This window comes from Neophocaena asiaeorientalis, unplaced genomic scaffold, assembly GCF_003031525.2.
Source record: "Neophocaena asiaeorientalis asiaeorientalis breed wild unplaced genomic scaffold, Neophocaena_asiaeorientalis_V1.1 scaffold372, whole genome shotgun sequence".
NCBI lineage: Eukaryota > Metazoa > Chordata > Mammalia > Artiodactyla > Phocoenidae > Neophocaena > Neophocaena asiaeorientalis.
Window position 1 is genome coordinate 498,419 of NW_020172447.1, and position 7,866 is coordinate 506,284.

At 36.1% G+C, this 7,866-nt stretch overlaps 1 protein-coding gene across 1 annotated transcript in view; it reads right to left on the reverse strand.

Annotated features, from left to right (window-relative positions):
* Nucleotides 1–7,866, reverse strand: part of OPHN1 (oligophrenin 1) — a 450,814-nt gene that overhangs the window by 311,066 nt on the left and 131,882 nt on the right. The gene's annotated exons all lie outside the window — the stretch shown is intronic.

The following is a 7,866-nucleotide window of genomic DNA, read 5'->3' on the forward strand; positions in this document are numbered from 1 at the left end:
TGTAGACTTGGGGTTTGCTATATGCAACTGACTTGTTTCTGATTTTAATGTTTATCATAGTATAGTTTTCAGTGCTTGTTATCAATGGTGGATTTGTTTATTGGTTTGGTTGCTCTCTCTTTTATTTTCATTACTTGTTAAATTTTTTATTTTAATAATTTTAATTTTTTTCTATTTTAATAATTTCATTTTATTTTATTATTATCCTTTTTCTTTTTTTGTCTCCCTTTTATTCAGAGCCATCTGGCTGACAGGGTCTTGGGGCTGTGGCCTGGTATCAGGCCTGAGCCTCTGAGGCGGGAGAGCCAAGTAAAGGGTATTGGACCACCAGAGACCTCCCAGCCCCATGTAATATCAATTGGCGAGAGTTCTCCCAGAGATCTCCATCTTGACAGTAAGAGCCAGCTCCACCCAACGGCCAGAAAGCTCCAGTACTGGACGCCCCATGCCAAACAACTAGCAAGAAAGGAACACGACCCCATTCATTAGCAGAGAGGCTGTCTAAAATCATACTAAGTTCACAGACACACCAAAACACAACACCAGACATGGCAATGCCCACCAGGAAGACAAGATCTAGACCCACCGACCAGAATACAGGCACCATGCACCTCCACCAGGAAGCCGACACAAGCCACTGGACCAACTTCACCCACTAGGGGCAGACACCAGAAACAATGGGAATTATGAACATGCAGCCTGCATAAAGGAGACCCCAAACACAGTAGGTTAAGCAAAATGAGACGACAGAAAAATATTCAGCAGATGAACAAGCTACGTAAAAACCCACCAGAACAAACAAATGTAAAGGAAATAGTCTACTTGAAAAACAATTCAGAGGAACGATAGTAAAGATGATCCAAAATCATGGAAATAGAATGGAGAAAATACAAGAAACGTTTAACAAGGAACAAGAAAAACTAAAGAGCAAACAAACAATGATGAACAACACAATAAATGGAATTTAAAATGCTCTAGAAGAAATCAATAGAATAACTGAGGCAGGAGAATGGATAAGTGACCTGGAAGATTAAATAGTGGAAATAACGACCACAGAGCAGAATAAACAAATAAGAATGAAAGGAATTGAGGACAGTCTCAGTGACCTCTGGGACAACATTAAATGCACCAAAATTTGAATTATAGGGGTCCCAGAAGAAGAAGAGAAAAAGAGAGGGTCTGAGAAAATATTTCAAGACATTATAGTTGAAAACTTCCGTAATATCGGAAAGGAAATAGTCAATAAAGTCCAGGAAGCACACAGAGCCCCATACAGGATAAATTGAACGAGAAACATGGCAAGACACACATTAATCAAACTGTCAAAATTTAAATACAATGAACAAATATTAAAAGCAGCAAGGAAAAAGTTACAAATAACATAAAAGGTAATCCCCATAAGACTAACAGCTGATCCTTCAACAAAAACTATGAAAGCCAGAAGGGAGAGGCAGGACATATTTAAAGTGGTGATAGGGAAAAGCATACAACCAAGATTACTCTATGCAGCAAGGATCTCGCTCACATTTGATGGAGAAATTAAAACCTTTACAGACAAGAAAAAGTTAAGAGAATTCAGCATCACCAAAGCAGCTTTACAACAAAGGCTAAAGGAAATTCTCTAGGCAGGAAAAATAAGGGAAGGAAAAGACTACAAAAACAAACCCAAAACAATTAAGAAAATGGTAATAGGAACATACAAACTGATAATTATCTTGAATGTAAGTGGATTCAATGATTCAACCAAAAGACATACACTGGCTGAATGGATACAAAAAGAAGACCCATATATATGCTGTCTACAAGAAACACACTTCAGACCTAGGGACAGACACTCTCTGAAAGTGAGGGTATGGAAAAGATATTCCATGCTAATGGAAATCAAAATAAAGCTGGAGTACCAATTCTCATATGAAACAAAAAAGACTTTAAAATAAAGACTATGACTAAAGACAAGGAAGGACACTACATGATGATCAAGGGATCAATCCAAGAAGAAGATATAACAATTGTAAATATTTATGTACCCAACATACGAGCACCTCCATACATAAGGCAAATGCTAACAGCCAAAAAAGGGGAAATCGACAGTAACACAATACCAGTAGTGGACTTTAATGCCTCACTTACACCAATGGACAGATCATCCAAAATGAAAATAAACAAGGAAACACAAGCTTTAAATGATACATTAAACAAGATGGACTGAATTGATATTTACAGGACATTCCATCCAAAAACAGCAGAATACACTTTCTTCTCAAGTGCTCATGGAATATTCTCCAGGATAGATCATAGCTTGGGTCACAAATCAAGCCTCGGCAATTTTAAGAAAATTGAAATCACATCAAGTATCTTTTCTGACCATAAAACTATGCGATTAGATATCAATTACAGGAAAAAACTGTAAAAAATACAAACACATGGAGGCTAGACAATACGCTACTAAATAACCAAGAGATGACTGAAGAAATCAAAGAGGAAAGCAAAAAATACATAGAAATAAATGACGATGAAAACACAATGACCTTAAGCCTATGGGATGCACCAAAAGCAGTTCTAAGAGGGACGGTTACAGCAATGCAACCTGTCAGAAGAAACAAGAAAAATATCAAATAAAAAAGCTAACCTTACACCTAAAGCAATTAGAGAAAGAAGAACAAAAAAAACCCCAAAGTCAGCAGACATAAAGAAATCATAAAGGTCAGCTCAGAAATAAATGAAACAGAAAGGAAGGAAACAGTAGGAAAGATCAATAAAACTAAAAGCTGGTTCTTTGAGAAGATAAACAAAATAGATAAACCATTAGCCAGACTCATCAAGAAAAAAAGAGAGAAGACTCAAATCGATACAATTAAAATGAAAAAGGGGAATTAACAATTGACACTGCAAAAATACAAAAAATCATCAGAGATTACTACAAGCAACAATATGCCAATAAAATGGACAAGCTGGAAGAAATTGACAAATTCTTAGAAAAAATCCAAAATCATGGAAATAGAATGGAGAAAATACAAGAAACGTTTAACAAGGAACAAGAAAAACTAAAGAGCAAACAAACAATGATGAACAACACAATAAATGGAATTTAAAATGCTCTAGAAGAAATCAATAGAATAACTGAGGCAGGAGAATGGATAAGTGACCTGGAAGATTAAATAGTGGAAATAACGACCACAGAGCAGAATAAACAAATAAGAATGAAAGGAATTGAGGACAGTCTCAGTGACCTCTGGGACAACATTAAATGCACCAAAATTTGAATTATAGGGGTCCCAGAAGAAGAAGAGAAAAAGAGAGGGTCTGAGAAAATATTTCAAGACATTATAGTTGAAAACTTCCGTAATATCGGAAAGGAAATAGTCAATAAAGTCCAGGAAGCACACAGAGCCCCATACAGGATAAATTGAACGAGAAACATGGCAAGACACACATTAATCAAACTGTCAAAATTTAAATACAATGAACAAATATTAAAAGCAGCAAGGAAAAAGTTACAAATAACATAAAAGGTAATCCCCATAAGACTAACAGCTGATCCTTCAACAAAAACTATGAAAGCCAGAAGGGAGAGGCAGGACATATTTAAAGTGGTGATAGGGAAAAGCATACAACCAAGATTACTCTATGCAGCAAGGATCTCGCTCACATTTGATGGAGAAATTAAAACCTTTACAGACAAGAAAAAGTTAAGAGAATTCAGCATCACCAAAGCAGCTTTACAACAAAGGCTAAAGGAAATTCTCTAGGCAGGAAAAATAAGGGAAGGAAAAGACTACAAAAACAAACCCAAAACAATTAAGAAAATGGTAATAGGAACATACAAACTGATAATTATCTTGAATGTAAGTGGATTCAATGATTCAACCAAAAGACATACACTGGCTGAATGGATACAAAAAGAAGACCCATATATATGCTGTCTACAAGAAACACACTTCAGACCTAGGGACAGACACTCTCTGAAAGTGAGGGTATGGAAAAGATATTCCATGCTAATGGAAATCAAAATAAAGCTGGAGTACCAATTCTCATATGAAACAAAAAAGACTTTAAAATAAAGACTATGACTAAAGACAAGGAAGGACACTACATGATGATCAAGGGATCAATCCAAGAAGAAGATATAACAATTGTAAATATTTATGTACCCAACATACGAGCACCTCCATACATAAGGCAAATGCTAACAGCCAAAAAAGGGGAAATCGACAGTAACACAATACCAGTAGTGGACTTTAATGCCTCACTTACACCAATGGACAGATCATCCAAAATGAAAATAAACAAGGAAACACAAGCTTTAAATGATACATTAAACAAGATGGACTGAATTGATATTTACAGGACATTCCATCCAAAAACAGCAGAATACACTTTCTTCTCAAGTGCTCATGGAATATTCTCCAGGATAGATCATAGCTTGGGTCACAAATCAAGCCTCGGCAATTTTAAGAAAATTGAAATCACATCAAGTATCTTTTCTGACCATAAAACTATGCGATTAGATATCAATTACAGGAAAAAACTGTAAAAAATACAAACACATGGAGGCTAGACAATACGCTACTAAATAACCAAGAGATGACTGAAGAAATCAAAGAGGAAAGCAAAAAATACATAGAAATAAATGACGATGAAAACACAATGACCTTAAGCCTATGGGATGCACCAAAAGCAGTTCTAAGAGGGACGGTTACAGCAATGCAACCTGTCAGAAGAAACAAGAAAAATATCAAATAAAAAAGCTAACCTTACACCTAAAGCAATTAGAGAAAGAAGAACAAAAAAAACCCCAAAGTCAGCAGACATAAAGAAATCATAAAGGTCAGCTCAGAAATAAATGAAACAGAAAGGAAGGAAACAGTAGGAAAGATCAATAAAACTAAAAGCTGGTTCTTTGAGAAGATAAACAAAATAGATAAACCATTAGCCAGACTCATCAAGAAAAAAAGAGAGAAGACTCAAATCGATACAATTAAAATGAAAAAGGGGAATTAACAATTGACACTGCAAAAATACAAAAAATCATCAGAGATTACTACAAGCAACAATATGCCAATAAAATGGACAAGCTGGAAGAAATTGACAAATTCTTAGAAAAGCACAACCATCTGAGACTGAACCAGGAATACATAGAAAACATAAACAGATCAAGCACAAGCACTGAAATAGAAAGTGTGATTAAAAATCTTCCAACAAACAATAGTCCAGGACCAGATGGCTTCACAGGTGAATTCTATCAAACATTCAGAGAAGAGCTAATACCTAACCTCAAACTCTTCCAAAATACAAAAGAGGGAAGAACACTCTCAAATCCATTCTACAAGGCCACTATCACCCTAATACTAAAACCAGACAAAGATGGCACACACAAAAAACTACAGACCAATATCACTGATGAACATAAATGCAAAAATCCTTAACAACATACTAGCAAACAGAAGCCAACAGCTCATTAAAAGGATCATACACCAAGATCAAAGGGGTTTATCCTAGCAATACAAGGATTCTTCAATATACGCAAATCAATCAATGTGATACACCATATTAACAACCTGAAGGATAAAAACCATATGATCATCTCAACAGATGTAGAAAAAGCTTTTGACAAAATTCAACACCCATTTATGATAAAAACTCTCCAGGAAGTAGGCATAGAGGGAACTTTCCTCAACATAATAAATGCCATATATGACATACCCGCAGCCAACATCATTCTCAATGGTGAAAAACTGAAACCATTTCCTCTAAAATCAGGAACAAGACAAGGATGCCCACTCTCACCACTACTATTCAACGTAGTTTTGGAAGTTTTAGCCACAGCAATCAGAGTAGGAAAAGAAACGAAAGGAATCCAAATCGGAAAAGAAGAAGTAAAGCTGTCACTGTTTGCAGATGACATGATAAAATACATACATAATCCTACAGATGCTACCAGAAAACTACTAGAGCTAATCAATGCATTTGGTAAAGTAGCAGGATACAAAATTAATGCACAGAAATCTTTTGCATTCCTATACACTAATGATGAAAAATCTGAAAGAGAAATTAAGGAAACACTCCCATTTACCACTGCAACAAAAAGAATAAAATACCTAGGAATAAACCTACCTAAGGAGACAAAAGACCTGTATGCAGAAAACTATAAGACACTGATGCAAGAAATGAAAGATAATACAAAGTGATGGAGAGATATACCATGTAATTGGATTGGAAGAATCAACGTTTTCATAATGACTATACAGCCCAAAGCAATCTACAGATTCAATGAAATCCTTATCAAACTACCAAGGGCATTTTTCACAGAAGTAGAACAAAAAAATGCACAATTTGTATGGAAACACAAATCCCCAAAGAGCCAAAGCAATCTTGAGGGAAAAAAATTGAGCTAGAGGAATCAGGCTTCCAGACTTCAGTCTATACTACAAAGCTACAGTCATCAAGGCAGTATGGTACTGGCACAAAAACAGATATATAGATCAATGTAACAGCATAGAAATCCCAGAGATAAACCCACACACATATATTCACCTTATCTTTGATAAAGGAGGCAAGAATATACAGTGGAGCAAAGACAGCCTCTTCAATTAGTGGTGCTGGGAAAACTGGACAATTACATGGAAAAGAACGAAATTAGAACACTTCCTAACACCATATACAAAAACAAACTCAAAATGGATTAAAGACCTAAATGTAAGGCCACACATTACCAAACTCTCAGAGGAAAACATAAGAAGAACACTCTTTGACATAACTCACAGCAAGATCCTTTTTGAATCACTTCCTAGAGAAATGGAAATAAAAACAAAAATAAACAAAAAGGACCTAAAACCAAGGGCATTTTTCACAGAAGTAGAACAAAAAAATGCACAATTTGTATGGAAACACAAATCCCCAAAGAGCCAAAGCAATCTTGAGGGAAAAAAATTGAGCTAGAGGAATCAGGCTTCCAGACTTCAGTCTATACTACAAAGCTACAGTCATCAAGGCAGTATGGTACTGGCACAAAAACAGATATATAGATCAATGTAACAGCATAGAAATCCCAGAGATAAACCCACACACATATATTCACCTTATCTTTGATAAAGGAGGCAAGAATATACAGTGGAGCAAAGACAGCCTCTTCAATTAGTGGTGCTGGGAAAACTGGACAATTACATGGAAAAGAACGAAATTAGAACACTTCCTAACACCATATACAAAAACAAACTCAAAATGGATTAAAGACCTAAATGTAAGGCCACACATTACCAAACTCTCAGAGGAAAACATAAGAAGAACACTCTTTGACATAACTCACAGCAAGATCCTTTTTGAATCACTTCCTAGAGAAATGGAAATAAAAACAAAAATAAACAAAAAGGACCTAATGAAACTTAAAAGCTTTTACACAGCAAAGGAAACCATAAACAAGACCAAAAGACAACCCTCAGAATGGGAGAAAATATTTGCAAATGAAGCAACTGACAGAGTATTAGGCTCCAAAATATACAAGCAGCTCATGCAGCTCAATATCAAAAAAACAAACAATCCAATCCAAAAATGGGCAGAGGATCTAAACTGACATTTCTCCAAAGAAGATAAACAGATTGCCAACAAACAAATAAAAGGATGCTCAACATCACTAATCATTAGAGAAATTCAAATCAAAACTACAATGAGGGGGCTTCCCTGGTGGTGCAGTGGTTGAGAGTCTGCCTGCTGATGCAGAGGATATGGGTTCGTGCCCTGGTCCGGGAAGATCCCACATGCCACGGAGCAGTTAGGCCCGTGAGCTATGGCTGCTGAGCCTGTGCATCCGGAGCCTGTGCTCTGCAACGGGATAGGCCACAACAGTGAGAGGCCCGCGTACCACAAAAA